This window comes from Dendrobates tinctorius, unplaced genomic scaffold, assembly GCF_039654945.1.
Source record: "Dendrobates tinctorius isolate UK_male_01 unplaced genomic scaffold, ASM3965494v1 ptg000032l, whole genome shotgun sequence".
Classification (NCBI taxonomy): domain Eukaryota; kingdom Metazoa; phylum Chordata; class Amphibia; order Anura; family Dendrobatidae; genus Dendrobates; species Dendrobates tinctorius.
Genome location: NW_027361700.1, coordinates 17245451 through 17255798, shown reverse-complemented (window position 1 = coordinate 17255798; position 10348 = coordinate 17245451). Strand labels below are relative to the sequence as shown.

The 10348-nt window shown below is 46.5% G+C and overlaps 1 long non-coding RNA gene across 1 annotated transcript; it reads left to right on the top strand.

Moving 5' to 3' along the window:
• Nucleotides 1-6497: 6497 nt before the first annotated feature.
• On the top strand, nt 6498-8364 carry LOC141086683 (uncharacterized). Its single transcript, XR_012231634.1, has 3 exons — nt 6498-6659; nt 6747-6860; nt 6983-8364. It is a non-coding gene; the product is annotated as an uncharacterized lncRNA (long non-coding RNA).
• Nucleotides 8365-10348: the final 1984 nt, after the last annotated feature.

Genomic DNA, 10348 nt, shown 5'->3' with positions numbered 1-10348 from the left:
CGGACCATTTGAGATCTTGAGACAAATCAATCCAGTCTCTTACAAGCCGAAGTTGCCTACTTCCCTACGTGTGCCTAACTCCTTTCATGTTTCTCTCCTCAAACCAGTAGTTTTGAGCCCCTTCTTTAAGGATCTGGGTACCACTCCTGACCCTGTCTCGGAGGATGATGTTTTTGAGGTAAAACATATCCTGGCCGTCAAGAAAGTAAGGGGTAAGACCTACTACTTGGTGGACTGGAAGGGTTTTGGTCCTGAGGAGAAATCTTGGGAGCCTAAAGAGAACATCCAGGCTCCTCTTCTCCTTAAAAGATTCTACGCTGGCTTGAAGAAGAGGGGGTGTAAAGAGGGAGATACTGTTACACCCGGTCCCTGTCCTGGCACGGCGCCCAGGTCTGCTACTGTTACACCTGGTCCCAGTCCTGGTGCTGCGTCCAGGTCTGCCGCTGCCCCCCGTTCTGGAACTCACCTCGTGCCTCACACGCTGTCCTTAGGCAGCAGCTGGCTTCCTCTGTGTCTCATGCTGCTGGTCAATGTTCAGGTCTCTCCCCTGCCTCCACATAGAAACATAGAATCGTAGAGTTGGAAGGGACCTCCTGGGCCATCTGGTCCAACCCCCTGCTCAAAGTAGGATTCGCTAAATCATCCCAGTCAGATGTCTGTCCAGCCTCTGTTTGAAGACTTCCATTGAAGGAGAACTCACCAATTCTCGTGGCAGCCTGTTCCACTCATTGATCACTCTAACTGTCAAAAAGTTTTTTCTAATATCTAATCTGTGTCTCCTCCCATTCAGTTTCATCCCATTGCTTCTAGTCTTTCCTTGTGCAAATGAGAATAAAGATGATCCTTCTACAATGTGACAACCCTTTAGATATTTGTAGACAGCTATTAAGTCTCCTCTCAGTCTTCTCTTTTGCAAACTAAACATTCCCAAATCCTGTAACCTTTCCTCATAAGACAGGGTTTGCAGACCGGTCACCATTCTGGTCGCTCTTTTCTGAACTTGCTCCAGTTAGTTGATATCTTTTTTAAAATGTGGTGCCCAAAACTGGACACAATATTCCAGATGAGGTCTGAACAAAGAGGAGTAGAGGGAAATAATGACTTCATGTGATCTAGACTGTATGCTTCTGTTAATACATCCTAGAATTGCATTTGCCTTTTTTGCTGCTGCATCACACTGTTGACTCATATTCAGTCTGTGATCTATTAGTATACCCAAGTCTTTTTCACATGTGCTGTTGCTTAGCCCTATTCTTCCCATTCTGTATATGATTTTTTCATTTTTATTGCCCAGATGTAGTACTTTGCATTTTTCCCTGTAAAAACCATTGTGTTAGTTGCTGCCAACTCCTCTAGTTTATTTAAATCATTTTGAATCCTCTCTCTCTCTTCTCTAGTATTAGCTATCCCTCCTAGCTTTGTGTCATCAGCAAATTTATTCAGTTTACCCTCAAATCCTTCATCTAAATCATTGATAAAGATGTTGAACAATACAGGGCCCAAGACAGAGCCCTGTGGTACCACACTTGAGACATTCTTCCAACTGGATGTGCAGCCATTTATGACCACTCTTTAGGTCCGATCACTAAGCCAGTTATGAATCCACCTAACAGTTGCCTTGTCCATTCCATACTTAGCCAATTTTTCAATAAGGATTGTGTGAGATACTTTGTCAAATGCTTTGCTGGAGTCAAGATATACTATATCTACAGCATTTCCCTGATCCACCCAATCAGTGATTCTGTCATAGAAGGAAATTAAGTTAGTCTGACATGACTTATTAGTTACAAACCCATGCTGACTCTGTTTAATCACTTCATTCTTATCCAGGTACTGACATACATGTTGTTTAATAATTTGTTCAAAGATCTTTCCTGGTATAGATGTCAGACTCACCGGCCTATAGTTGCCTGGGTCCACCTTCTTCCCCTTTTTGAAGATAGGAACAACATTTGCTCTTCTCCAGTCTTCTGGGACTTCTCCTGTTCTCCAAGAATTTTCAAAGATTATGGAGAGGGGTTCAAAAATTTCTTCTGCTATCTCCTTCAGTACTCTGGGGTGTAATTCATCTGGACCTGGAGACTTGAATTCATTTAGGTTAGCTAAGTGTTTCCTCACTATCTCTCTGTTTATAGATATCCTGGATTCTTCTATTCCCTTAATAGGACAGTGAAGAACAGTTGATGTTACATTTCCTTTCTGAGAAAAAACAGATGCAAAATAGGAATTTAAAAGTTCGGCCTTCTCAACATCATGTCTTACCATTTCATCATTTTCATCCTGTAAAAATCCTATAGCATCTTTGACTTTTCTTTTACTTTTGACATATCCCCAAAATCCTTTATTATTGCTTTTGACATCTCTTGCAAGCCTCAATTCATTATCAGCTTTAGATAATCTGATTTATGCCCTGAAAGATCTGCAGACAGCATTATATTCTTCTTTAGATATGCCTCCCTCTTTCCATTTTATAAACATTTCTTTCTTCCTTTTTAGCATGTGCTTAAGTTCTGTGTTCATCCATCCTGGTTTCCTTAAATGCTTCCTATTCTTCCCTCTTTTCGGAATTGTTAACAATTGTGCTTTGAGAATTTCATTTTTCAAGATTTCCCATCCTTCCTGGACATTTTTGTCCTTAAGGATATCCAGCCATTGGATCCCTCCAATTCTCTTTCTGAATCCCTTAAAATCTGCCTTTCTGAAATCTAACCCTGAAGTCTGAGTCTTCACAGGTCTTCCTCCTCTAGTTATCCAAAATTCTAAAATAGCATGGTCGCTACCTCCTAGGGTCCCAGCCACTTTTACCTCCTCAACCATTTCCTCTCTGTTTATAAGGATTAGATCCAAGGTAGTAGTTCCCCTTGTTTTCTTTGCTACCTTTTGGAAGATAAAGTTGTCAGCAAGAGAGGATAAGAATTTCCTTGACCTGTTAGTTTTGCCTGAGAGAGATTCCCAACAAATGTCAGGATAGTTGAAATCTCCCATGACAACTATGTCATATTTTTTGGAGAATTTGGCCATTTGATGCATAAAGAGTTCATCCATATCTTCAGCTTGCACGGGCAGCCTGTAGTAAATGCCTACAATGGTGTCCTTTCCATTGTTCTGTCCTTGTATTCTTACCCAAACAGTTTCCACAGAACTCCCAGTCTCTGACGCTTCAATCTCTGTGCAGATATACGCATTTCTAACATACAATGTGACACCTCCTCCTCGTATATTAAGTCTGTTTCTTGCAAATAAGTTGTATCTTTCTAGCCTTGTATTCAATGGCGGATCTTAATAGGGGCGGATGGGGCGGTCGCCCCGGGCCCAAGGTTTTTAGGGGGCCCAGGGCAGGGGCCAATCGGTCGGTCGGCATCGCATATGATCTGTCACTGTGTGAGCCGCTCAGCCGCCCGCCGCCGCCCAGTGGCGTAGGAACTTGGAAGGGGGGCGGCGGGCAGTCCCAGGCGGCACGTGTGTGGGGGCGGCGCAGCACGGCAGGAGGCAGAGCAGAAGTTCCTCCTCTCTCTGTGTGCTGTGGGCGGCCGGGACTGAGAAGCGTGGAGGCGGCGGCGCCGACTGGCAGTGCACAGTGAGGAGGACTCGCTCAGCCCAGGAGATTTTGGCAGTGGCTAGCGCAGGGCAGGTGGGTCACTGACACACTCACCGTCGGCGTCACCATTTGGGAGGAGGATGCTCTGCCTCTCCCCAGCCTCCCTCCCTGGCTGCTCCCTCCGCTCCAATCCAATGCATTATGCAATTTATGCGGCTGCCTCCAAATTGGAGGGAGCAGCCAGGGAGGCTGGGGAGAGGCAGAGCATGGAGGCAGCCACATAATACATTGGAGGGAGGCTGGGGAGAGAGGCAGAGCATGGAGGCAGCCACATAATGCATTAGAGGGAGGCTGGGGAGAGAGGCAGAGCATGGAGGCAGCCACATAATGCATTGGAGGGAGGCTGGGGAGAGAGGCAGAGCATGGAGGCAGCCGCATAATGCATTGGAGGGAGGCTGGGGAGAAGCAGAGCATGGAGGCAGCCGCATAATGCTTTGGAGGGAGGCTGGGGAGAAGCAGAGCATGGAGGCAGCCGCATAATGCATTGGAGGGAGGCTGGGGAGAAGCAGAGCATGGAGGCAGCCGCATAATGCATTGGAGGGAGCAGCCAGGGAGGCTGGGGAGAGAGGCAGAGCATGGAGGCAGCCGCATAATGCATTGGAGCCGGGAGCAGCCAGGGAGGCTGGGGAGAGGCAGACCTGGCAGAGCATGGAGGCAGGTGACTCGTGACTGTGTGATTAATCATTAACATCCCTAACCAGTAGCCGGCCAGGCCGGCGGTACCCCCTCCCAAGCGCGGCCATTTTATTCCTTTCCAGACCCCGCAATTTGTATACCTAAAAATCAACATATGCAGTGTTTTTGTGAGAAGAGCCACAAAATGTGGACAGAAAATGTTTTCCTGGGAAGGGGGGTACAGGGGCCCAGGTTTTATGAACAGCCCCGGGCCCATAGTCCACTTAATCCGCCACTGCTTGTATTCCAATCATGTGTATCGTCCCACCAAGTTTCAGTGATTCCAATGACATCATATTTCTTTTCCTGTGTTAGTAGTTCCAATTCTCCTTGTTTGTTGCCCATGCTTTGTGCATTAGTATAGAAACATTTTAGTTTGTGATTGGTTTCTCTTTCTCCAATATCTTTATTATTTAGATTCTTTTGTCTTTTGTTCTTCCTTTCCACTTCTAATACCAGAGTTCTCAATAGCATTTGTCAGGTGTATGGCTTTTTCTGGCCTTTTGCTTCCCTTCCCACATTGTTCTAGTTTAAAGCTCTCCTGATGAGTTTAGCAAGGCGACTTCCAAATACATGTTTTTCAGTCTTCGTAAGGTGCACGCCATCTCTAGCAAGTAGTCCATCGTATAAGTAATTCATTCTGTGATCCAGAAATCCAAATCCTTGCTGACGGCACCATCGACGTAGCCAGTTGTTCACCTGCAGAATCTTATTCCACCTCCTTGTTCTATGGCCATCCACTGGGAGGATGGAAGAGAAGACCACCTGCGCTCCCAGCTCTTTCACTTTCTTACCTAAGTTTTCAAAGTCACTGCAGATGGTTTCCAGATCGTTTCTTGCTGTGTCATTTGTCCCCACATGTATTAGCAGGAATGTTATATACCAGGAAGGAACTCAAGATGGGGGCATATACACCAGGATGGGGGACATATATACGCAGAAGGGGCACTGGATGGGGGCAAAGATACAAGGAAGGAACCCAGGATGGGGGAGCATTTATACCAGGATAGAGACATAAATACAAAGAAGGGGGCCAGATAGGGGACATATATACCAGGATGGGCACATATATACCAGGAAGGGGTCCTGGATGACAGACATATATTCTTGGAAAGGGATCAGGATGGTTGACATAAATACCTGGAATGAGCCCAGGATGGGGGACATTAGTACAGGGTGGGGGATATTACTACATAATTACAGGGGAGGCAACACGTATGTCCTTGTAGGATTTAGAACGCTACAAGGGCCCATGCATCCGACCAACATGGAGGGGGGAGATCAGGTCCAAATTTTTCATCGGGGCTATCAGACTCTAGGTACACCACTGGCAATTACTAAGGTATTTCTACAGTTAATGCCTGATGACTGGTTCATGCAGCTTTATTTAAATACCTCTACTTATTACCATATATCTTCTCATTGACATGCATTCATTACATTACTTGCATAACTACATCAACTTATCAATTTGAAGCCTATTATTTGGACTGTAGAGAACTTTAGGATTAATAATTCAGAATGTGAGATGTTGGGATATATAGTTACTGTACATAATTACGTATGTTGAAAAAAAGACGTAAGTCCGTCAAGTTTCTTCGCTACTTAAGGTATTTTGCAGACTATAACATGCACCGTACCATAAGATGCACCACAAAAAATTTTGGGGAGAAAATTGGCAAAAAAAATGTTTTTAAGAAAATGGTGGTGCATCTTAGGCTGGCGACCAGGCCCCCGCTGCAATGTCGCTGATCGTGCTCTAATGTACTGGGCCATTTTTTGATCGCTGGTGTCCGGCTGGCCGGTATGCATTGCTGTGCTTGAAACCGACGAGCGATCTCGTTAGCGACACAGAAATCATGGACGCAGGCGGGAGTCGTCAGAATCGCTGCTGTGTGACACTAAGCGATGCACCAGCGATCCTGCCGAGATCTTTGCTGCGTCGTTGGGTAAATTTGACAGCTTACTAGCGACCTCTTAGTGACCCACCAGCAATGCTTACCAGGTCGCATTGTTGTCGGGATCGCTGGTGCGTCGCTTAGTGTAACGGTACCCTTACACTTGTCGACTCTCCTGGTGCATTGGTTGTCTTCTGGTGCAGTGGTTTTCTCCTGGTTGTCTCCTGGTGCAGCGGTTTTCTCCTGGTTGTCTCCTGGAGCTGCTGTTGTCTCCTGGTGCTGCGGTTGTTTCCTGGTGCTGCTTTCTGTCCTGGTGTGGACAACACTGTCTATGTAAGTATAGAAGCTTTGAAAATGTCTGTCTCTCTCAATGCTTTTTCTGTTCCTTGTAGACTGGTCGACTCTCATGGTGCTGCAGTTGTCTCCTGGTGCTGCCGTCTGTCTCTGGCCTGTACTGACTGCTGTGCTGTTGGACTACTGCCTGTAATGTAAGTATTGGTGTCCATGTATTTTTTTGTCTACATTGTGTTTTGATCTTAACAAATTTAATTTTTCTTCTCTGTTCTTTTCTGCAGTGTTTCACTTAACAGCTGCCTGCTCTTGAAACATGTCCTCAAGCGAAGAACTGACTTCTTCTACAAATACCACAGGAACCTTGCATTTCTGAGGTCTGCGCTTGCTCAGCGAACGTAAGTATATATTTTTTTTATTTTTTTTTAATAATGTTTTAATTTTTTTTCCACACAGAACCTGGAGCAGCACAACACAACCTGGATTTTTTGACTAATGTTTTTCTCTTCTTTCCACACAGAACCTGGCGCAGCACAACACAACCCGGATCATCCTCTGTTGAAGTGGCCCCTCATCTACCAGCCACTGAACAGATGCAGTCCCAATCATCCACTAGCGATGGAGCAACTTTGCAGGCTTCACAGGCTGGGGAACAGGCAGCCAGTTCATAAGGTTTTCCCCTCTCCCAGCCATCTGACGCTGCTTTTGTTGGGTCTTCTCGTCAATGCAGAGCACCTAGGAGAGGTCAGGCAGGCCCGAGTTTATGCACTTAAGCTCGGTTTTCCAGAATGGAATTGATGGGATTAGGCTGATTGCTGAAAGAGTGAAGAGTGGGTTCAAGGATGTCAACAAATGCCTTGACCGCCTGGAAGCCGATCCTGAGAGACCGGCGCAACATTTGTTTTCTGCAATAGAGCGGAGCGTGTCAGAAAACCTTACGCCTCAACTCCAGCTGAACGTCATACAGGCCTGCCATGCTGCTTACAGCCATGCATTGCAGCAGCAGTCCCAGCAACAGTCCCAAACATACAATCCACAGGCTGGAGGATATTACCAGCAGCCTATCTATTTTCCAACTCCCACAGATCGACCACCCTGCCGATTTCATCACCCCTGCAGCCGGCAGCATCCACCATGCTCCAGAGTCCAGCACCCATGCAGCCAGCAGTATCCATGACGCTGCCCGGTACAGCACATCTGCCCAGTCCAGAACCCCTGCAGCCATCACTATCCATAAAGCTGCACAGTCCAGCACCCCTTCCCAGTCCAGCAACCTTGCCCAGTCCAGCACTCCTGCAGTCAGCAGTATCCACAATGCGGCCCAGTCCAGCACCACGCCAGATGACTGCTACAGAGGCCACCACTCCCACTTGGCAAAGAAAACAGGACAAAAAAAAATATTTCCACCAGAACGAAAACCCGCAGCCAAAAAAACATTCCCACATTGAACCCACCACCTCCACTCTCACCTTCCCAGTCCAGCAACCTTGCTCAGTCCAGCACTCCTGCAGTCAGCAGTATCCACAATGCGGCCCAGTCCAGCACCACGCCAGATGACTGCTACAGAGGCCACCACTCCCACTTGGCAAAGAAAACAGAGGACAAAAAAAAATATTTCCACCAGAACGAAAACCCGCAGCCAAAAAAACATTCCCACATTAAACCCACCACCTCCACTCTCACCTACCAATTTGTCACTACCTTCCCTTGTGTCTTTGTCTGTACCGTCCAGTTTGTCTATCGACTCCTATGATTCCACTTTGTCATCTATCCCCAATGTCTCCACTGCCATCCCTGATCCAATCCTTCAATTTGTTGCCCCTTCCCCTGTAGACCCTTCCCCTGTAAACGCCGCCGCAAAACCCAATCACCCCGACGTTATCCCTTCTTTTTTGTTAAATTTTGTAAAATAAAAGTTGTGTTTTGTTTGCACTATATCTTGTTTTATTTGTATCTTTATGCGCTGTCGCCACAAACACACACATGTGTATTGTTTTTTGAGGGAACCTTTGAGGGAACTTGCAAGTTTTACTAGAGGTATTTTATTATTTAACTCAGCAAACATTAGAGGTAAATTTGAACATTACATGTACATTTTTACATCAAAGGTACATTTAAACATAACAGGTATGTAATTGTTACATTACAGGTAAATTTAAACATAACAGGTACATTTTACTTAGCGGCTTAAATCATTTTGTCTTTCCATCCCACACATCCATTCTGAAACAAAGTAATCAGCAAACTTATCCCTCATCTGGGAAACTTCCACTGTGGTTCTCAGAGGATGAAATTGGTAATCATGCAATGTAACAGGTTCCTCAGGTTGTAAGCTTGGTCGCTCTTTTACCAGGATGTAGTTGTGCAGAACAACACACACTTTCACAACCTCATCAATAGTGTCAGTTTTTAGATTAATGGATGTACACAAAATGCACCATTTAGGCTAGTTTCACACTAGCGTTTATTCCACGCAGCGCATGGCGCCGCTAAGCCCCGCCCCCTGCCGGCTCCCTGCCCGCCCCATCCGGTCATCGCCGCCTACTATCCCCCATGGAATGGACGCTTGCGATCTGCGCACCCTATCTTTAGCATAGGGTGCACAGATCATGCGCTGGCCGTGCGCTAGAAGGATTTTGGCGTGCGCTGCGCACTTTTGAAGGCGCGCCCGTGTGCGCCGAACGCAGCATGTTGCATTTCGGCGCGCTCAGCGCTCCTTCAAAAGTGCGCAGCGCACGCCAAATCCTACTAGCGCACGGCCAGCGCATGATCTGCACACCCTATGCTAAAGATAGGGTGCGCAGATCGCAAGCGTCCATGTGCGATAGTAGGCGGCGATGACTGGATGGGGGGGCAGGGATCCGGCAGGGGGCGGGGCGGGCGGCGCCGTGCGCTGCGTGGAATAAACGCTAGTGTGAAACTAGGCTTAGATACCAGCAATCCAAATGCACACTCCACGGTACTTCGTGCCCTTGTCAGTCGGTAGTTGTAAAATTTTTTTGTGTGATTTAAGTTCCGACTTGAGTATGGTTTAATGAGGTTGGCACACATTTGGAATGCCTCATCCCCAACAACAACAAAAGGCATTGGTGGTCCCTCAGTGTTGGGAAGAGGTCGTAGCTGCGGAAAAATAAAATCATTCCCATACAGACTTTGGCCCGTGTCAGAGTTTTTGAAAGTCTGCGAGTCATTTCCTTGTCCAAATGAGCAATAGCTATTAGAACAATGGAAAAGTATTTTTTTTATAATTGAAGTACTCTGTTCCACTTCCAGCAGGTTTCATAATCCTAATGTGTTTGTTGTCCACAGCCCCCACATAGTTAGGAAAATTACAAATTTCCAGGAATTTTGAAGCATTTTCCATCCAGAGTTCAGTTGTGGGTTGCAGGAGGAATTCTTGCCACAGAACATCACCTAAAACATCACAGGTATCTCCAATAATCCCAGAAAGTGTGGACACTCCAATCCTGAATTGAAAATGGAGTCATGATAATGTCTCTCCTGTAGCCAGGAATCTGCGGAACAGAAAATGAGAAAAAAAAAATCAGTACATAGCAATCATATTAATGCCAGGTTTTTCTTTTTCCAAATTACGTACCTCAGGGTGGCCAAGAGACGTTCCTCAGCAGGAGTTGTGTGTCCTGCCTGGTGATGTATCCTTGGACATGTAGCAGCAAGTCATGGAAGCTCTGTTCTGACATCCTCGTGTAGTCAAAAAAATTCTCCGGGTTTTGCCACAGCTCTGTGTACAAAGAGTGGTAGGCTCAGGTTCGGACTGGCCCACCGAAGTACTGTTGGATCCCTCGGTGGGCCCCGCCCCCGCCCGACCATGAATGTCACTGAACAAGCCCGCTCGCGGCCGGCCGCTCCTACCTGTGAATCAGAT